This window comes from Macaca fascicularis, chromosome 15 (genome assembly GCF_037993035.2).
Source record: "Macaca fascicularis isolate 582-1 chromosome 15, T2T-MFA8v1.1".
Classification (NCBI taxonomy): Eukaryota; Metazoa; Chordata; class Mammalia; order Primates; family Cercopithecidae; genus Macaca; species Macaca fascicularis.
Window position 1 is genome coordinate 62,555,945 of NC_088389.1, and position 20,366 is coordinate 62,576,310.

The 20,366-nt window shown below is 47.8% G+C and overlaps 1 long non-coding RNA gene across 1 annotated transcript; it reads right to left on the reverse strand.

Annotated features, from left to right (window-relative positions):
- Positions 1-373: 373 nt before the first annotated feature.
- Positions 374-16,112, reverse strand: LOC102117073 (uncharacterized). The gene is made up of 3 exons (XR_284617.5): positions 15,973-16,112; positions 13,945-14,368; positions 374-1,915 (listed from the first exon to the last, which is right to left on the reverse strand). It is a non-coding gene; the product is annotated as an uncharacterized lncRNA (long non-coding RNA).
- Positions 16,113-20,366: the final 4,254 nt, after the last annotated feature.

Consider the following 20,366-nt stretch of genomic DNA (forward strand, 5'->3'; position numbering starts at 1 on the left):
GGGATAGGAGTTATCACCATTTTACAGATGAAAAACTGAGGCACAGAATGGTTGTAACAGGGCCAAAGACAGCTGGAAAGTGGTGGAGCCAGGATTCAAACCCAGGCTGATCTGACTCCACAGCCCTAGTTTCCCAATAGTAGTGACTGTAAATGGCTGAGGTGGAGAGAAGGAAGCTGGATCTTACGCACTCCTTACAACAGCCTTGTGACATAGACTTTTTTGTCCTCATGTTACAGACAGAGTTATAGAGATAAAAGAAGTTTGCACAGTCACACAGCAAGCAAGTGGAGAACAGGAGTCTTTCTCAAGCATGCATGTCCCTAAACCTCCTCTGTACAGGAAGTCACCAGCCATCAAACATGGAGACAGGTTGTAATGCAGAAGAACATCATAGACCAATAACACGTTTAATAGGGATACAAAGAGAGAGGAGCAGAAAGCACGGAGAAACTAACTCTGGGGTAATCAAGGAAGACTTCCCAATGGGGGCGGCATCTGAGAGGAAAGAAGAGAATCCAGAAGGAAGGCATAAAGACTCTGTGGTATCGTACTGGGGGCCCAACACCTGATGGTGAAGGTAGTGTCAGGTCAGCACTGCCTGCACCTCTTCAAGGCTGCCATTCTAAGAGCCCCCTTGCCAAATGTCTCCTTTCCTTCTGCCTGGATACTCAGACGACTCCAATGGGAGGGGAAGTCTCGGCCACTCATATTCCCCATTCCCAGACCATTTGAAGAATGGCCAGGCTGGGGGAGGGGGATGGTGGTACCCTGCAAGACCTCAGGAGACACACCTGTAGGCGCACGGACAAATTTTCTAATCACATTCAATTTCCCCACCTGTCTTCTTGTGATTGTAATTCCAGCTCCATTTATTTTATACCCACCTGTCCCCATGTGGAAGGAAATTGGGCAGGAGTAAGAAGGGAATAAAATAATAGGAACTTTTTAGTCTGGAGCAGTCATTAAATGCTCTTTTTGCCCATCAGACTGGTATTTAAATGGAGGAGGGGTCCGGGGTGGGCAGAGGGCATTGTTAACAACTGCCTCAGTGTGGCAGCAGGAGACAGGAACAATAGACTTGGAGAATGTTTCCCAGATTGTGCTGAAGCGATGGAAAACAATGGGTCCCCAAATGGAAGTAACAGTGCACAGACCCCTCCATGGGTCCTGCAGACAGCAGCAGAAACTCTGCCTTGCTCCCTTTCTAACAGGACTGAATTAATTCAGGGACTGTGCAAGCCTTGTACTCCCATTTCGATTACAGGCAGACCTAGTTTTTGCAGAACTCATTAACTAGCAGGTCTTTGGGGATCCGGGCTTCCAAGCCTTGCTGGACAGGCCCCAGGAGCCAGCTTCTGAGGAATCCAGGAGCCTGGATGTGGGCAAGGCCTGTGCAAAGGGGCAGACCTCAGAGGGCAGCATTGGCTGTTCTGAGTCTGAGGGAGGTGAGTGTGTGGAGGAGGCAGGAGGGGCCTGAACAGATGACTTCTTGCAGCCACACCAAGCCAGGGCAATGGAGGGACTTGGTGGCAGGGTAGTCCAACATTGATGACTGGGTTTCTGAATTTCCCGTGAAAAGTCATTCTCCAGTAGCAACTTAGCTCATCAGCCCAAGGCCAAGAGGGCACTGAAATCTGAAAGGGAGACCCATGGATGTGTTCGAATGCTGCTGGTCTCAAAGTTCAGCTCCAGGGCCCCCCCTCTAAAAAGCCTCTGTGACACCCCTGCTGGCCAGGATCTCCCCTCTCCTCTGTTTCTGACCCCATCCCAAGGTGGCACGCCCTTTACACTGTGTAGCCGGCATTCCCAGCTATTTCACATCTCCCTGCTGAGCCGTAGGTTCCCACAGGGAGGCTTCTTGCACACTTGGCATTCCCAGCTTCAGCAGGCTCCATGTTTACTTGCTGAACACCTGAATGGATAAATGAATGAAAAGTGACCGTAGGGGAAAAAAAATCAAAAAGATACAATATTTCACACAAATCTTCCCAACAGCCTCATACTGGGAGGCAAGTGGAGATACCCCAGCTGAGTGGTGGTACATGTCCACATTCTAGACAGGGCTCCAGAACCACGCAGGGGCAGGCTCCTCATGGGAGCAGCAGAGCACAACAGTTAACCCAGACTCTGCAGCCTGACTGTTTAATTCATTTCCTAACTCGGAACTTAACAGTTCTGTGACTGTAGCCAAGTTATCTGTCCAAATTACGTATGCCTTAGTTGCCCCATCTGTAAAGTGAGGGTGATTAAATAGTTACCTTATAGGCTGTTATTTGTAAAGTGCTTAAAGTGGTGCTTGGCACTACATAATGAGCCAATATCCCTCTCCTCTCCTCTTGGACCCGCTCAAAGTCTGCTGCTTTTCTGTGTTTCATCCCCCGCCACCCCCCACGTTCCTGCCACAGACACCTGGCCTCTCTCACCTCAGAAACCAAGCTGCACTGGGTCAGCGGGGGCCCCTGGTGGCCAAGGTGTGGAACTGTCCTACCATTGTTTCTTCACCACTTCTGTCCTTATTTAATCCCATAGGAGAATGCTGAATATACCAAGTACCCCTTCTCCTTGCCTCTTACTGCTCACAACTCAGTGTACACTCCACAAGTGGCCCTTCATACATAGACACACAACCTCTGTAGCTTGTGTCCAGCTACCTTCCACTGAACTTCCTTCTTTGTCTCTGTTATTTTTCCTCCTCCCATCCTACTCCATTTTGTTACACCTGAGAGGCTGAAGTCTGTTTGGGCTGATAAGCATACTAGTAATGCTATGCTGCACTGTTCACAAGTCCACAAATGGCTATTTACATTTAAATTTCAATTCCCTAACATTTAGATAAATTCACTAAAATTAAATAAAATTAAAAATTCAGTTCCTTTGTTGTATCACCCACATTTCAAATGCTGAATAGCCACATGTGGTTAGTGGTGACACAGTGCAGATATAAACAGTTTTATCATTTCAGGGAGTTCTATTGGACAACAGTGCTCTACATTCCTCTAAATAAGAGAGAAATGCAATTTTCAGCTTCTGAAAGGAAAACACATAATAAAGAACCAGTTATTTCCTTATCTCTATATATATGTTCAATACAGATACATACATGCCTCTGTGTGTGTGTGTGTGTGTGTGTGTGTGTGTGTGTGTGTGTACGTGGAGAGAGAGACAGAGAGAGTTTTCATGCATTACAACCACGAACCCCTTTTGAAAGTATTTGGAAGCCCTTGGGACTTCATAAAGGTGTCTATCACCTCTCATCTAATTCAACCTGCTTTTTCTAGAGCATCAATATTCAAGATAAACAACAACAAACTCTTTCTTCCTCCCTTCCTTCCTTCCTTCTTTCCTTCTTTCTTTTTTGAGACAGAGTCTTGCTCTGTTGCCCAGGCTGTAGTGCAGAGGTGCAATCATAGCTCGTTGCTGCCTCAATCTACCAGGTTCAAGTGATTCTCCCATCTCCCTCCTGAGTAGCTGAGACTACAGGCGTGCACCACCATGCCTAATTTTATTTTTATTTTTAGTAGATATGGCTATGTTGCCCAGGCTGTTCTCAAACTCCTGAGCTCAAGCAATCCTCCTGCCTCGGCCTCCCAAAGTGTTGGGATTACAGGTGTGAGCCACCCATGCCTGGCCAACAACCTATTTCTTATACAGCTTCATAGACTTAGAATTTTGTTTCCTCAATGGTAGTGTAGCTACTATGTCAGTTCAGTTGTAATCCAGCCACTAAATAGCTGTGTGATTTTGATTACCTTCCTTACTCTCCTGGACCTGCCATCAAAGGGATGATTACAGGGGATTACTGAGTCCCCTTTTAGCTCTAAGACAAGTTTTGCTTCTAGAGTTGTTTTTTTCATCTCATGAATGTAGAGAAGCTTGTATTAAATGGCCATTAGGGTCCACAAAGAATTGATTACATAGCCTTTGTGGGCTGGTGTGGGAACCAACTGACCATTTCACATCTATTTCTATAGGAACATACACTCCGAGGTCCAGACACTGGCCATGTCTCCGTTGGGGCAGTCAGCACCTAGAGCTCAGTGCTCTAAGCCCAGGAACCTGTGGCAGCTGATAATGATGACTAAAGCCTTGGCCTGGAGGCCGGGGGGCAGTGAGTAATGCCTACTGTCATTCCTTCTTCCAACACAGACACAAAATATGCTTTAAGATTGCCTGATTAGCACTAGAAAGAAAAGGTGCCACGTAGACTTTGTTAGACAAAGACAAGTGTTCCTGCATGTATTCAGCTGTTCATGGTATGTTAATGTTAATCCCATTGACAATGGCAAGAATAGGCCTAGGCTGCTATGCCCTTCCTCTGGGTAATCAAGCCTTCAAGGCAGATAGCGTGAGTGTCCACACTATATGCGACAGCCCAGGAGAAGGACGCCTTTCCTCCTGGAGAAGCCCATCATTTTCGCTCCACCCTTTCTTGGAAAAGCAGCTTGGAAGGGGACTGCTCTACAGTGTGTGGGGCCTGACACACCCCTGCTCTCAGCTGATTGGGTCAGAGGCAGAATCTACCTAAGCCGACCTCATCAGACTGTTTCCTCTGAAAATCTGGAATCAGGGCACTCCGACACTGGCCAGTGAGCCACCGGGAATGGCGTAGGAAGGCGTTGGAAGTTTGAGGGCTGAAGCTACCATTTTGTGGAGGCCTCGATGGGCCTTGCGCAAGCAGATGATGAGCAGAAAAGCCAGATCTGAGAGCAGTAGAATGAAATGGGAGCTCAGACAGAAGCAAAATGAGAAACCAGGCACCCAATAATGGACAGTGGCAATGTGGAAAGGGGAGATATCCAAAGTCCAGTTCCTAAGAGGCCTATCTGTACCTTTGGTGATTGGGTGCCACAGGAGTCCCTAGTGCCTTCATAGCTCCTACCCTTTTTTTAAACCTGAGCTCCCAGTGGGCTTCTTGCCTTGAAATGATTCCTGCCCAGGCTCTCAGAGTCTCAAAACAAGAGCTATGACCAAATGAATGGATTTTGCTTGTCTTTGCCTTTCTGCTTCCAGGGTTAATTTTTGTTTTTGTTGTTGTTTTTTGTTTTGAGATGGAGTCTAACTCTGTCGCCCACACTAGAGTGCAGTGGCATGATCTTGGCTCACTGCAACCTCCGCCTCCCAGGTTCAAACGATTTTCTCGGTGCAGCCTCCCAAATAGCTAGGATCACAGGCGCCTGCCACCACGCCTGGCTAATTTTTATATTTTTAGTAGAGATAAGGTTTTGCCATGTTGGCCAGGCTGGTCTTGAACTCCTGACCTCAAGAGATCTGCCTGCCTCGGCCTTCCAAAGTGCTGGGATTACAGGCATGAAGCACCACGCCTGGCCAGGGTTAATTTTTTTAAACACTGTTTGAGCATGGCCTGAGGTCCCCAAATGAGTAAACTAGATGTGTAGAGAAAGACTCAAGGGTGGGTTAGCAAGCATTTTGGGGTAGCTCTCATGTGCCAGGCCTAAGTAAAGGACAGAGGGGTGCCCTTCTGCTTCCATTTCCAAATCTTAGCCTGACTCCAGGGCTCTGCTCAGTGCTGCTGCTTCCTTAGGCCTTCCCAGATCTACACACACATTCACACACCCCCCAGCCAGAGCAAGGCTTGCTGTCTCCCAACTCCCAGGGGATAGTCTTGGCACCTCCATTTGGCCATTCCTACTTTCTGCCTTGTGTGACAGTTCTGTGCATCTGGTCCCATCCCTTACTAGCATGTGAGGTCCTTGGGGACAGAAGCTGGCTCCTGCTCACCTAACCAGTTCGGCTGGATTGCCTGATATTTAGACCATATGTTTGGTTTTGATGCATCTAGCCCCACAGGTGTTCACACAAAGCCACAGCATCAAAACCAAGTCTACGGAATGCTCTGCAGTATGACTGGGCACAACTCTCTGTTTTTGTAAAGGAGGACACTGAGGCTGAGAGAAGTCACTGAGAGATGCACCTGGACTTTCTGCGTTCCTGATACAGCTAATCTCACTTCTCCGAGAAGCCATCTCAGACACTGTCCGTTGACATAAACATCTCCCATCTCCCAGCCTAGCTCTGTGGGATGTTATTTCACGTACTGATGGGCAAGGGAGGCATCCCAGATAAAGAAGTAAGAAGAAGCCCCAGTTCTTCACTAGTGAAACTGGTGGATTTCCCTAGTTTGACAGATCTGCTCACTGAAATGATTGATGGGACATAATCACTGTTTGTGGCTTTTTGGGCCTTTAATGTAGGGAATGCAAGCATTTGTCCCTACGCACTTTCTCATGTCATTAAACAGCTAAGGGGCAGTTCAACATGACCTCCAAAAGGATGGATTCTTCTTGGCCAGCTCTTTAAGCTTATGCTTTTCTAATTAAGAAAATTACACATGGCTGGCACAGTGGCTCACACCTGTAATCCCAGCACTTTGGGATGCCGAGGTGGGTGGATCACCTGAGGTTGGGAGTTCAAGACCAGCCTGACCAACATGGAGAAACCGCGTCTCTACTGAAAATACAAAATTAGCACAGCGTGGTGGGGCATGCCTGTAATCCCAGCTACTCGGGAGGCTGAGGCAAGAGAATCACTTGAACCTGGGAGGCAGAGGTTGCAGTGGGCCGAGATCACACCATTACACTCCAGCCTGGGCAACAAGAGCAAAACTCCATCTAAAAAAAAAAAAGAAAACACGCACAATTATCAAATGTTCATCACCAAATATGAAAAGCTGTCGTAATAGGGACCAGATTAACTTCTGATACCTACAGCATAAGTAACATGTAAACTAAACCAATAACACAAAAACACTAAATGTTGATTAAATTTTGGTTCTGTCTTCTGGATCAGGGATGATAAATAGGTTTCCTCTCAGTTGCCAGTGGTCATTGTTTGGTGGCAGTTACTTACAGCATGTGTTAAGAAGGATCCTAAGGGAGGTCCAGAGTAAGGTGCTGATGGATGACTTGGATTTCACAGAGTAGAAATTGGGATATTGAGAAAGGTCATTTTAGCAAAGGCTCAGCCACATGGCCCATCCATGGAGACATCCACACCAAGCACCCTGGGAGCCCTTGGTTCCTGACCCAAAAAAGACCATAAGCCTGAGGGTTAGGGTGCAGTCCCACAAGCAGCCACTGGGAAATTTTAGTGAGAGTACGCCTGGAGGGCAGTGGTGGCCCCCTGTGGTTCCCTGTCAGCTGTGATGGCAGGGAACACTGAGGAGAGTCAGCTGCAATGCAGTTCTGCAAGGTCACTGTGACCCCCTCCTGCCAGGGGCTCACACTCTCTTCACCCAGGAGGGACAAGACTGTGCCTGCTTCATCAAGAAACTCAATGTTCATTAAGGCTGTGATTCCCAGCCTTGCAGGCAGTGCCAACGTGGTAGTCCCTTAAGCCCTTCACATGTCTGTCTATCCATCCTAGAGACTATCTAGATCCCAAGACCAGAGAAAGCCCAGGGACGTGCCACTGCAGCCCAGACCCCAGGAGGCTCACAAAACAGGGCTTAGACCTTGCCTTTGGCCTGTAGCCCCATTCATTCCCCTTCTCATCTCCCACTACTCTCTCACCTTTAGGGGGACGTTTGACTCCAGCATTTGAATAAAATAAAAACTGACAGTGTAGAGCCAGGTTCAGGGCTGAGCTACAAAGGATTCACACAATTATCTTTGTCAGAATTCATTTTGTCAATGCCCCTCTCCTCCTCAGGTTGCACACTACTAATATCTTTGGGAAGTTTGAAGAGACTGAGAATAAAGTGAGGGAAATGCCAGCAACCTCTCCAGGGGGAAGTGGCTCCAGAGTGGAACAAACTCCAGAGTGGCACAAGAGGGGACAAAGGCAGTGTGAAGGCAGAGCAGTGATGAGAGAAAAGCCCTCAGGGAGAAGAGCCACAGAAAGTCCCTGAATCACAGTGGGGAAGGACCTTAGAGGCATCTGCTCAACCCCTGCCCTGATGTGAGACCCCACACTCAGTCCTGCAATTCAAGGACAGCGGCCCATCAGAGTTCAGACCACTTCAGCACGTGGTGGGTGTGGGCAGCCCCTACGATGTTCCTTCAGAGTCTGGCCTAAGACTTCTTAGAGAGACCATAGGTCCAAGCCTAGAACAGCCCAGGAAAGGGCAGCCCCATGTCTGAGTCAGCCACACACAGGTTATCCCAACCATTCCCCCATATCCTTCCCACAAGTGAGCACATGTGTACACACATACACCCTCCACCAGTGGAGAATCTAGATGCTAACTATTCCTAAACCAGTGCATCCAGCTCGTATTTCTGCCCTGCACTCCAGGCCTGGGTGTCCAAGTCAATGGGCCATGCCTCCTTGAATGGCTAATGAGCATCCCAAACTTAGCACCTGATCTTCTCCCCCAACCTCCTCTATACCTAGGCTTCCTCATCCCAGCTAACCACAACTCTGTCCTTTGAGTTTCTTGCACTGAAATCCTCAGAATCATTCTTACTTCCTCTATTTCAACCAAACCCCACATCAGATCTGTCAGCAAGTCCCATCAGCTCTGCGTTTTTCAAGGTAAGTCCAAAGTCTGACCACTTCTCACACCTCCCCTGCCTCCACCCTGGTCCAGCCCCCACCCTCTCTCATCTGCATCACGTGCCACTGGCTCACAGCAACCTGGGTGAGTCTGTGAAAGTATCAGTCCAGTTACGCCACTCTTCTCAAGACCCAGTGTCTTCCCGTGTCACTCAGAGTAGCAACAGGGCACTCATATTGGTCTACAAGGCTATGCTGGATGCCATGACATACCCTTTAGACTCCTCTTCAGGGATATAGAACTTATCCTCCCAGATGTTGGGAGTGGCACCAACCACCAGCCCACAGCCATCATCTCCTCAGGCACTGCCTCAACTAAAAGTCACGCCCCCTCTTCCAGGCAACCTGCACCCAGTGCCTGATCAACACAGGAGTATAAGGCCTGGTCATCTCACCCCAACTTAGGACGCCTGTGAAAGGTGAGCCTGTCTTCAGACCTCCGTGCGGGGTTGGCTGAGGCCCCCCTTGAGACTGTATCACAGCTCAGCTTCCTCCTCTGCCTTTTCTGTTTCTCTTCCTTCTCCTTTCCTTTTTCTTTCCCTTGCACCTTCCCTTTCCTTCCCTTCCCTTCCATAGGTGTTGATCCCAAGAGAACTCCCTAATAAACCTTCTGCCCACTAATCTTCATCTCAGAGTCTACTTCCTGGGGAATGAAACCTGTGACAAAGACCCCACGTGGCCTGTCCCTCTTTCCCCTCTCTCACCTCGGCTTCCACCACTCCCCCCGCCCCCTACTTGCTCTGCTCCAGCCACACTGGCCTCATTGCTGTTCCTTAGTGTGACAGGTATGCTCCAGCCTCAGGGCCTTTGCCTGTGCTCCCCCTCTGCCTGGGAGCTCTCCCCACATGTCTCCACATGGCTCACGCCTCATCTCTTTCATGTCTTTACTCAGATATCAACTTCTCAGGGAGGCCTTCCTTGGCCATCCCATCTACAACTGCAATAGCCCTAACACTTCTATCCCCTTCCCTATTTAGTTTTCTTCTTAGCCATCACCACCAGATGCATATACTGTGCTTTGTTCATTGTCTCCCCCAGTAGAGTGTAAGCTCCATGAGGGCAGGAATCTTTGTCTTTTGTTCAATGTGGTGTCCCCAGTAACTAGAATAGTGCGTGACACATAATAGGTGCTCATTAGATATATGTTGAATAAATGAATTAGATTCAATGTTGTGAAATCCATCCTTTCAGTCATCCACCCATTGATCCATCTCTCCATTCTTCAAGCAGGTACTGAGCATCTTCTCTGGACACACCAGGCTAGGTATTGTGGGAAACTCACACACACACACACACACACACACAAAAACCCCACAACCCTCTCTGTTAATGGTTTCATGGTCCAGGAAGAACAGGAACAGTACGAGGCTGAAAGGACTCAGAGGAGCAGAAGATCCTGCCACCTGGGAAATGAACCATGGGAGCCTTCCTAAAAGAGAACATGGGAGGACAGGGAGAATTTAGAAAGGGGGACATGGAGGGAGGACACCCAAGCCAAGGGAAGGATAGGATCAAAGGTGTGGATTTAAGTGTTTCGGAGGAGGACAGCTCAAAGGGCACAGAGCTTTGGAAAACACTGGGAAGGACTCCTGGGACGGTTAGTGAGGACAGCAGATGAAGACATCAAACCTTTTACCTTTATCAGACAAATGGGGAACCCATAAAGTTATCCGTGGAAAGGACTAATATGGTTACAAATACTCTACTTTACAGGCAGACAGGGCAGTCATCGAAGGTGGCAGAGAAGTAACATCAGAAGTTGGGCTGCAGGGTCCAGAGAGCTGGCTCCAGTCCAGTGTCATCACCAACTGTGCCAGTGACATTTGGTGATACCAAACCACATTTCCTCCTTTTTGGCCCACTGGTACCTGTCTCGGTACCCCAGAGTCACTGAGCTGCAGGGACCTCAGAGGTCATCTAGTCCAGGTTTCTAAACACCAGGCTGGGAAATCAATTAACTGAGCTGTGAGTGTTTTTAAAATGAAATAGAAGAGAAAGGACTATGTCAGAGAACATACTTATAGTCAAGGTAAATTGCTTCGTGAAACTTTTGTTTCAGTTGTGTGTGTGTGTGTGTGTGTGTGTGTGTGTGTGTGTGTGTGTTGGTTTATAATATAAATCCATTTCTGTGGGTCACAGTAATAAATGTTTGAAAGCCACTGATTTAGTCCACTCCTTTTCCACTGTGTGAATTGCCTTTACAGAATTCTCAGTAAACTAGATGGCTGCTCTTGCCTGCCTCCAGGAGGAGGATGTGGACCACCTCCCAAGGCAAAGCCCCTTCTTTGTTGGCTGCTCTGTGCCTACAAAGTATTTCCTCACACTGAACTCAAATCTACCTCTTGTCCTTCTTCCCCTTGGTCTTCTCTAGCTCTCTGAATATCTCCCCCAATAAATTCAATCCCATTTCAGATGATCGCATTAACAGAATTGAAGACAACTCTGCAGGACTCGTGACCACGTTCTTTCAAGGCTTCAGAGCTCATCTAGTTCTATTGCCTGCCAGCACTCCTTCTCCAGGAAGCAAGACCTGAGTTTTTATTCCAGGCAACCACCTCAACTCCACTCACAATCAACATGGCTTGAGTGGGACTGACCCCAGCACCTGCTCCAGGGATGGCCAATGGGAGCACCATGGACACAGGGACAGGCTCCAGAGTGGACACATGATCCAAGCTGAGCCAACGAAAGACAGTCAGGGGCTTTCACTGAAACTATTAGAAAAGATGGTAGGCTGCTAAGATGGTAGACTGTAATAAGCCCAGAACTGCAATGAACATCTTTACCAAAGCCTAGGGCAAATCTGCTATTAAATGAAAGCCAATGTAGAGAAAAGTAAAGAAAGAGGACAAAGAAAAAGAGAGAGAGAAGAAGAGATGTTGAAGTCCCAATCCTCAGTACCTGGAAATTGGATCTTTATAGACATAATTAAGTTAAAATGAGGTCATTAGAGTAATCCCTAATCCAACATGACTGCCTTCATTATAAAACCGAGAAATTTGGACACAGAGACAGACACGGGAAGATGGGGTGGAGACACAAGGAAAATACCACGTAAAGACAGAGATTGCATGGTGCACCTGTACGTCAAGCATGCCAAAGAATTCCGGCAAACCACCAGAAGCCAAGAGGAGGCAAGGATCGATCCCTACAAATTCCAGAGGGAGCGTGGCCCTGCCAGCACCTTGATTTCAGACTTCCAGCTCCAGAACTGTATGAGACAATACATTCTGTTGTTCCAAGCCCCCCAGTTCATGGCACTTTGTTATGGAGGCCTAGGAAACATGTCCAGTTGCTTACACTCAGCTAGTACCTGCTGTGTGCACCACACTAATCTAAGAACATTACAAATATTCACTCACCTAATAGCCACAGTAGCCCTAGAAGGTGATGCTACTTTTATCCCCGTTTTCTAAGCCAGAAAACTGAGGCACAAAGATGTTAAGTCGCTCACCCAAGGTCACAGAGCTCGTAAGAGGTGGGGCCAGGCTCCAAGTCCAGGCAGTGCTGAGTACTAGACAATACTGTCTCTCAAGAGACTGGGGTGTCCTGATGATGCTGGTAAGGCCCTAGAACTCACGGGTCCAACGTCAGTGATGGAGTCAATAGATATTCATTTTTGCTTCTGTTTTGGGGGTTCAGGGGTTTTATTTTGGTTTTGGTTTTTGATTTTTTTTTGGAGACAGGCTCTCACTCTGTCACTCAGGCTGGAGTACAGTGGCGTGACCATGGCTCTGCATCCTCCACCTCCCAGACTCAAGTGATCCTCCAGCCTCAGCCTCCCAAGTAGCTGGGACCACAGGCACCCACCACCACATCTGGCTAATTTTTGTATATTTTGTACAGATTGGGTCTCACTGTGTTGCACAGGTGGGTCTCAAACTCCTGACCACAAGTGATGCACCCACCTTGGCCTCCCAAAGTGCTGGGATTACAGGTGTGAGCCACCACCCCACCCCACCCCGTGGGCATCCCAGCTCTGCGGACCTTGCTGTACAGCGTATGTCTCGGGCTCTTCGTCATCCCACCCTCCCCTGGGTGCACTACCATTTGAGGATGTCCTTTAATTCTTGCCTTGTAACAAAGTTTCTTAAAAATGACACATGGGCTCTCTGGATAGTCCTCGGGGATCCCAAAGCAGAAAGTGGCTGGAAGGGGCAGCAGGGAGCCTGAAGGGAGTTTCCTGAAAAATTCATCAGAGAAAATCTCTCTCCCAAGTTTGAAGCAGAGAGAATTAAAGGAAAGAGGAATGACAACAAACATACGAGAAGTTCGTGTGTGACCTTAGGGAACTGGGCATCAACCAAGGCTTGGGGATTGACTGGGAGAGACGGAAGGAGGAAAGACGGTGAGGCGGAGACCTCGTCGATGTCTCCCTCCACTGTGTGCTCTCCAGGCCCTGTCAACCATTTCTCTCCAAGCATCTCCCCAATCTGGCCCTTTATCTCCTATAAGAAATCTCGGGGCTGACCAAGTCCCACAAAAAGACAGTTCTAGTGCTCAAAGGGGAGGGAGATTTCCTGATGAGTAGACTTTTTCAGGCTGGAGCACCATGATTTTGTGCAAGAACACAAAATCGCATTCTGTAAAACCCAGAGGGCTGGAGAAGAGACGCAGGGAACTCGCCATCAGCTCCCAACCCCCAGGCTCTGGAGGCAGCCCGTTTCAGGCCAAAAGATAAAAGTGCGATTGATAAATAATGGGTGGTAAATGTTTAAAATTCAGGATCCCACACTGTCAGGATGCAACATGTTGAAGGAGGATTTGGAGAATTTCAGAGGCCTCTGATGGGAGGCAGTTTGGTGACACGGGCTGGCCTTAGTGTTGATGAGAGACAGGGTGAATGTATGACAAAGAGGCAGGAGGTTGGGAGGGGAGACAGAAAACAGAAGCAATGGGGTGATGGGAAGAGAGGACAGGAGAGAAAACAGAAAGTGGAAGAGAAAGATAAGACATGGAGGGCTGGGATGGAACAGCTCCCAGGGCAGTGGGGGAGGGTGGGACTGCCCACCATGTATGGAGGCAGAGATGCCCAGACCAGAGAGGGGGCCCATCCGGCTGCATCATGGGGCATATAATGGGAGACCCTGGGCCTGTTGGAATAGCAGAGGGGACCAGGAGGCCGACAGATGCCACTAATAAATGACTTGATAACCCTCATTAAACAGAACTTCACAAATAGCTTAATTTGAATTTCCAATACTTGATAGATTTCAAACCCAGAACAATTATTTCTGATGTAAAGAATCAATACACAGTTTCCCGAACTGAATCCTAAGGAAACGGAAACACTTCTAACAGGGTTGCTAGGATTAAAACTCCTTCAAATGCCAAATAGACACTGACTTATCTCTTTTTAAACAACTTTTTTGTAAGGCAAAGGTTAGCATTGTAAGGAAAGGCAGGATGAAAATTAATCTCACGTACTGTGACCTCCTCAGGCTGGGTTTGAATTACATTTCCACATGGCCTGTGAAGATCTTTCATGTCTCTCGCTCCATTAGTTGGTGTACTTAGCAAAGGTCGGGTAATGAACAGGCGTACTTTTCTAGCCCAGAACAAGATCCTGGCACACAGCCTTTTCCTGCCTTCCCTGGTGTGTTGGAGGTCACCGGTGTGGGCGTGAGTCATCTCTGCACGCTCCTCATCCTGAAGGTGCCTGCGGATGATGGACGTTAACTACCATTGTCGCCACAGTTCTGGGATGGCACAGGTCTCACACGCTTCCCCAGTGTTCTGGGGGCCGGAGAGAATTTAGTGGAAATCCTCAAGTGTGTCTGTTTGAATTTTCCGCAGGGGAAATTCACGTGTGCCTTTCAGGGAACGGCTTCGTTTCAAGCAGCTCTGTCAGCTGAAGTCAAAAGAGGGAGGAGGAAGCAGAGGAGGACAAAGAAGAAGAAATGGTGAGAGAAGCCAGTGGAATAAGAAAGCTTCCCATCCCCAGACACTCAGAGCTTTCTGTCTGCTGGTCTCATCCGTGGTTCACATTCATGTGGGTCCCTGAGCTTCATGGTCCACTTTGCCCCATTTCTTTGCCTTCAGAGTAGGATCTGAATTCACCCCTTTCATAAGATGGCATTAGCTGAAAGAATGGGCAGAGCTTGCGTTGGGTAATAACATGTGCTCTTATTCTTCTTCAGCAATGGAACCTCCCTGTTCCGGGGACATAGAGGGATGAACCAGGTCTGGCCTTGCCCCCGGGGAACTTACAACTGAGGGAAGGCAGACGTGTAAGTCATCGGCTAGCACCCACAGGCACTGGGGATGCGGACCATGCCTCTCCCTCCACAGCCTCCTGAGAGAACACAGCCCAGGTTTCCTGTGGGCAGAGAAGAATGTTCAACCTGTTTATGGAAGGGAATTCAACTTCTCTGTCCTGCTTTTCCTCCCTCTGCTGCTTCTATTTTAGAAGTCACCCAGCCATCTGTTGGGTTATGCTTCCTCCAGTCTCTTTCCCCAGTAGTTTGGAAGCTACACATTCTATTCCTGGTTGTTTAGTGCTGACTCTTTGAACATTTAAGCACATACTGAATGTTATACTTTTCAAAGACTGAAGAGAATGGGAATCTTTCCTATCGTGCTCCTTTCATTCCCTACACCCCAAACTTCTTTCCTAGGAGGGTCACCTGTCTTCAAACATACACAAAAAGCAGCTGTTTTTTTTTTTTAGATTATACTTGTGTAAAGGAGTAAGGAAGGTATGGATGAGAACCAAGAAGACTGCAGGGGGAAAAGCAAGGAGGAGGTTACTGAGCCCAAGGACAGGAAATGAATTGTGGCTAGAGGAGTGTTGGGGAGCAATCGGAAAAACCCAGGCACAGTCTAAATGTCCAGGGGGCCAGACACCTTGCTGACCAGCCACCCAATCTTCAGGTCCCCTGCTCTCTGAGCCCTGGCCACCTGCAGCCCAGTGACTGAGTGAGGAGGAGCTCTCTTCAGGGTACCTCCCCACTGTGCCAGAGGGGTCCCTGCATGCAGTGAGGAGGGGCTCTGTGCTGTTCTTTGGGATCAAAGCTAGCACCCCAGAACAGCCAGGGCTGGAATGGTGGGGTTGACATCAAAGATCCTCAGCTCTCTCCTCTCCATCCTCTGCCTCTCCTTTTTACTGGGCTAAGAATCTGCCAGTGGCAAGTCCTCCCAAGGGGAAGAGAAACCGTGAGATGGGATGTGAAATCAGACAACATTCAGAACCAGAGCCCGCAGCCATGGCAGATCCTCACCTCCCAAAGAACCTTTCGGAGGATCTACCCAAGTTTCCTCCCACCTTGCCAGCCTGTCTACTTATAATTATTATTTTTCCGGAACCAGCTATCAAAATGGATATAGAATATTCCTCATTCTGTACCCAGGACCTAGAGTGACCTTTTGAAAATGTAAATTGGATCATATCCCTTCCCTGTGTAAAGTCCTTTGACTGCTTCCCATCTCCCTTAAAAGAAAATCCAAAGTGCTTACCGTGCCCTGCAGGGCTCTGTGTGGCCTGGCCGCTGTCTGCTTCTCCCACTGGATGGCGTGCTGTTCTTGCCTGTTCTTGCCTTGTTCATCCCGCTCCAGCCCTGCATGGCAGCCTCTCTGTTCCTTGGAACTGCTGGTCTGGTTCCCAGCTCACTCCCTCTGCACAAGAAGGTCCCTCCGCCAAGAACACTGTCTCTCTTCTTCTCTTGTCCTAGCTCACTCCTTCTCATCCATCAAATCTCAACCTCAATGTCGCCCCCTCGGAGAAGCCTTCTCCAACCCCCCTTTTGAAATTAAGCACCGCCACCCTATATATTTTCTTTACATGGCACTGTCTTTCTTTGCAGCACTTGCCTCAGTGCGTGATTACTTTTCCACGCACATGGCTTCCTTGTTTATTATCACTCTTGTCCTACCAGGCTGCAAGTTCCACTGAAAAGGGCCCTACTTCTTCCAGCATCTAGAACACGGCCCTGTACACAAAGGCTACTCAGTCACTATTTGTTAAGCAAATGAATGAATTTATTAAATAAACATTTAGTGAGCATTGCAAGGTTGTGGTGAAGATCAAGTGAGATAAATGATTATCACCATAAGCAGCCTCATTACTATTTGTACCTGCAATAAACTTGCAGACAATCTCATGGGCCAACCACTAGCCCATTTTGGGTTACTTCCAGCACCATCCGAACAATAGCCACCATGGAAAAGGTCAGGTTCCGCCACACTTTGTACAACAAGAAGCATGTACACTCTGATCATTTGGATTAATCTCCGGACTTAGGTTTGATCTATTTTTGTCAAGCAAGCAAATATATATTGATATTTGCAAAGAGCCTCATGCATGCGGTGCCCACTAAAATATGGCTGCATTTTCCATAGTAATTGTCTCTAGAAGCTCATTCCCAGCTGCGCTGGCTCATTTAGCTAATCTGCAGTAAGTACAGTATTGATCCAAGCAGCAAGGGAGGAGCACATTAACCCGGCCCAAGGAAGGGTGATTACTTTGGCTGCACGGTCACTTCACAGACTTGGCTGAGGTCTAAAAGCCATACTGAAATATCCTGGAAGTCAGCCCCCTACCCTCACCTCCCCACCTCCCCTCCTGGGCAACACGCACATTTGCACAGGCAGGGGATCTGAGCTGGTCACAAGGAGAGTGGCAGTGTGACAGCAGCATCTCAAGGAGACATTATCCCTCCCAGGAAAGGCTCTTGTCATTCATTCCTTCATTCATTCATAAGAGATGATATGTTACAAATGTGATAATGCCCAGCGCTCACTAAGATGAATCAATATTGATATTCTCATATGCTGCTTATGGAAATGGAAATCAGTAAAATTATTTGAAAAGCCAATTTAACAGAATGTATCAAAATGTTTCTATGATTTGACCCCATAATTCTACTTCTCTGAATATATTCTTAGTAAATAGTCAGGGATGTGCAATATTGCTTATAATAATTATAAATGTTCAAAATTAGGGACTGATTAACTGACTAAGCTACTGTATATTTTTTTTTTTCAGAGAATACTCTTTGGTCATTGAAAAGTATTTGTGATTTATCATATGGGGAAGGGACCAGGGGGCAATCAGCTTTCAAAACGGTGTGGATAATGTGTAGATCATTATCCCAAAAGGTTTAAAACTAAATTTGCAGCTAGGCATGGTGGTGCACACCTGTAGTCACAGCTACTCCAGAGGCTGAGGTGGGAAGATTGCTTGAGCCCAAGAGATTGAGGCTGCAGTGAGCCATGATCGAGCCACTGCACTCTAGCCTGGGTGACAGAGCAAGACCCTGTCTCTAGGAAAACAAACTAACTAACTAACTAAATTTGCTAATATACATAGAAAAACTACTGGGTTGATAAAAGAAAAGGTGGATGCACTGGAGAATGTTATATTATTCTTCATTCTTTCTGTGTTTGAAATATTTCACAATATTAAAAATGAAAAGAAAGATTGAAAAGATGTATACCAAAATATTGACAGTGGATGTAGGATTTCAGGCTATCTTTAATTTTTCTCTGAAAGATTGTCTCAATTTTCCAGATTTTCTAATGTGAACTTGTATTCTTTTTAGGATCCAAAAAGAGAAAAAATAAAACTTCCTCTGCAACAAAGCAACATGGACACATACTATCCAGTTGGTGAGTACCTGCCAAGCTCAGGGCCTGGGAAGCAGCCATGAAAGAGCCATGGGTGGGTGAGAACAGGCATTCCAGGCAGGAAGAACAGCTTGGATAAAGGCTGGAAGGTGGAAAAAAATGTTGTATGAACAAGTTGGTAAATCCTTGTTTTGCTGTCAGGACCCATGAAAAGTGTGGTGGGAGATCAGACTAGATGGGTTGGGAACACCCAGAAATCAGACAATTGGGAGCCATTAAAGAGGGCTGGGGAGGAACAACAGGAGTGTCGTGTCAGGAGGCTCTCTGTGTTAGCATGGTCCTGCAGGCAGGAGTAGCGGGTGGTTGAATGGGCTACACTATAGCCATGGTACTCAGTGGAGAGGCTGGAATGCAGTCGGGTGGGAGAGACGTGGGCTGAGCCAGGGCGGTGGCAGCAGGGCACCCGGGAAACATCAACAGACAATCCCCTGCCTGTTTCCCAAGACCTGGCACAGGCTCTCTGGAGTGATGGGAAGAGCTCAGGCGGAGGTGCCAAACTGCCTGGGTTTGATCCTGGCTTTACCACTCACCAACTGTGTGACCATGGGCAAGTTACATAACCTCTCTGTGCCTCGGTGTTTTCATCTGCACAGTGGGGATACTAATAGGGGAGTGTCACAGAGCTGTTGTGAGGATCCAGTGAGTTAATGCACATGAAGCATCTGGTCCAGGGCCTAGAAGAGTGTTACAGCCCCTTTAGCCAGCGTTGTTCCCTCTGACCTGAAGTCCACTCAAAGTGCCCTGAGAAGAGCATGTTGCCTGCAGGACCACCCGTATCTGCAAAAGGCACAAGCCCAGGCACACAGCGTGGGCTCTGTCTCTCTGCTCCTGCCCAAACAGTTATGAAAGAGTTAAAATGTTAACAAAGTCAAGATCAAGGAGAGACTGGAGGGATGTTGTAGAAGGTGCAGTGGCCCAGCTTCCGGTCTCAGCTTGGCCATTAACTCCCTGAATCAGAATCAGAAATCAGGCTGAGGATCACTGTCCTGGCACAGAATCTCGAGGCCCCTGGCTGATGATAGTGCATCTGGGCACGGCCTCCTCTTCCGGGACCAGGGCCACTTTTATGACTCCACCACCAACCTGGGTCCAGGAAGTGAATGAGTGTGGCTTCTCTCATCTAAAGGGACCTTTAACAGCAGCTGTCCTGGGCCAAGATCCATCTACTCATAAGGAAATAAACAAAAACTCTAGTTACTCATCATATAACCTTGCACCCACCAATTCCTAATGCAAAGTGCAAGTGGCTTCTTTAAAAATTAAAGGGTTGAAGGCAGAGCTGCCTTTGGTCTAAGTGGGCAGGAGAGGTTGGTGGGAGCAGGCAGTCCCCAGCGGCCCCATGTCCTCTCCTGTTTCCAGATCCACAGAAGTGATAAACAGGCTCATTACAAAGTAAAGGATATGCACAATCAATCCACGCCTTTAGGGCTGGGCTACAATTTAAGGAGAGGAGATGAGAGGATAAATAAAAAGAACTATTTTCAAGAGAGCCATTTAAGCCCAGAGAGAGGCCATAATAATGTGCACACCAGCTCTGCTTAATTCGTCCCTGGCTCTCTCAAAATTGCCCCGAGATAATCAAAAGGAAGTGAAGAGGAACAACACAGGCTCCAATTCAGAAAAGGCTGTAGTAATTAGAACCTGAGGCCTGGACCCCGCTGTCAGGCAGCGCGGTTGGTCACCATGGGGCCTCCCACTGTCTTCCAGTGGCAGAAGGCACTTCCGTTCTTCCTATCTCACCCTTAAGTCAGAAAGCATGGAACTGACACATCCACGACTGAATTTCTAGAATCATCTCTCAAAGAGATAAATGACTTCTTCCAGCCAACGTTGTCTGACCTGGGTCTGGGAATAGATAAATTCATTTTACTCAGGAGCTGGAGCTCCATTTTTCTCCTGGTGCCATCTATAATCCCATCTCTTTCAATGTTTCAGGCACTCAGTGTGATGAATGTGCCCTCGGCATAGGGTGAGAGGTGAAACCTCACTGGAAAGATGGAGCAGCTGATCGTCTGGCCACCCCATGTGACAACCTGCTCTCAGGGCATGCTGGGTTCGAGAAGATACCATCTCATGCCAGTAGAATGGTGATGATTAAAAAGTCAGGAAACAACAGATGCTGGAGAGGATATGGAAAAATAGGAATGCTTTTACACTGTTAGTGGGAGTGTAAATTAGTTCAACCATTGTGGAAGACAGTGTGGTGATTCCTCAAGGATCTAGAA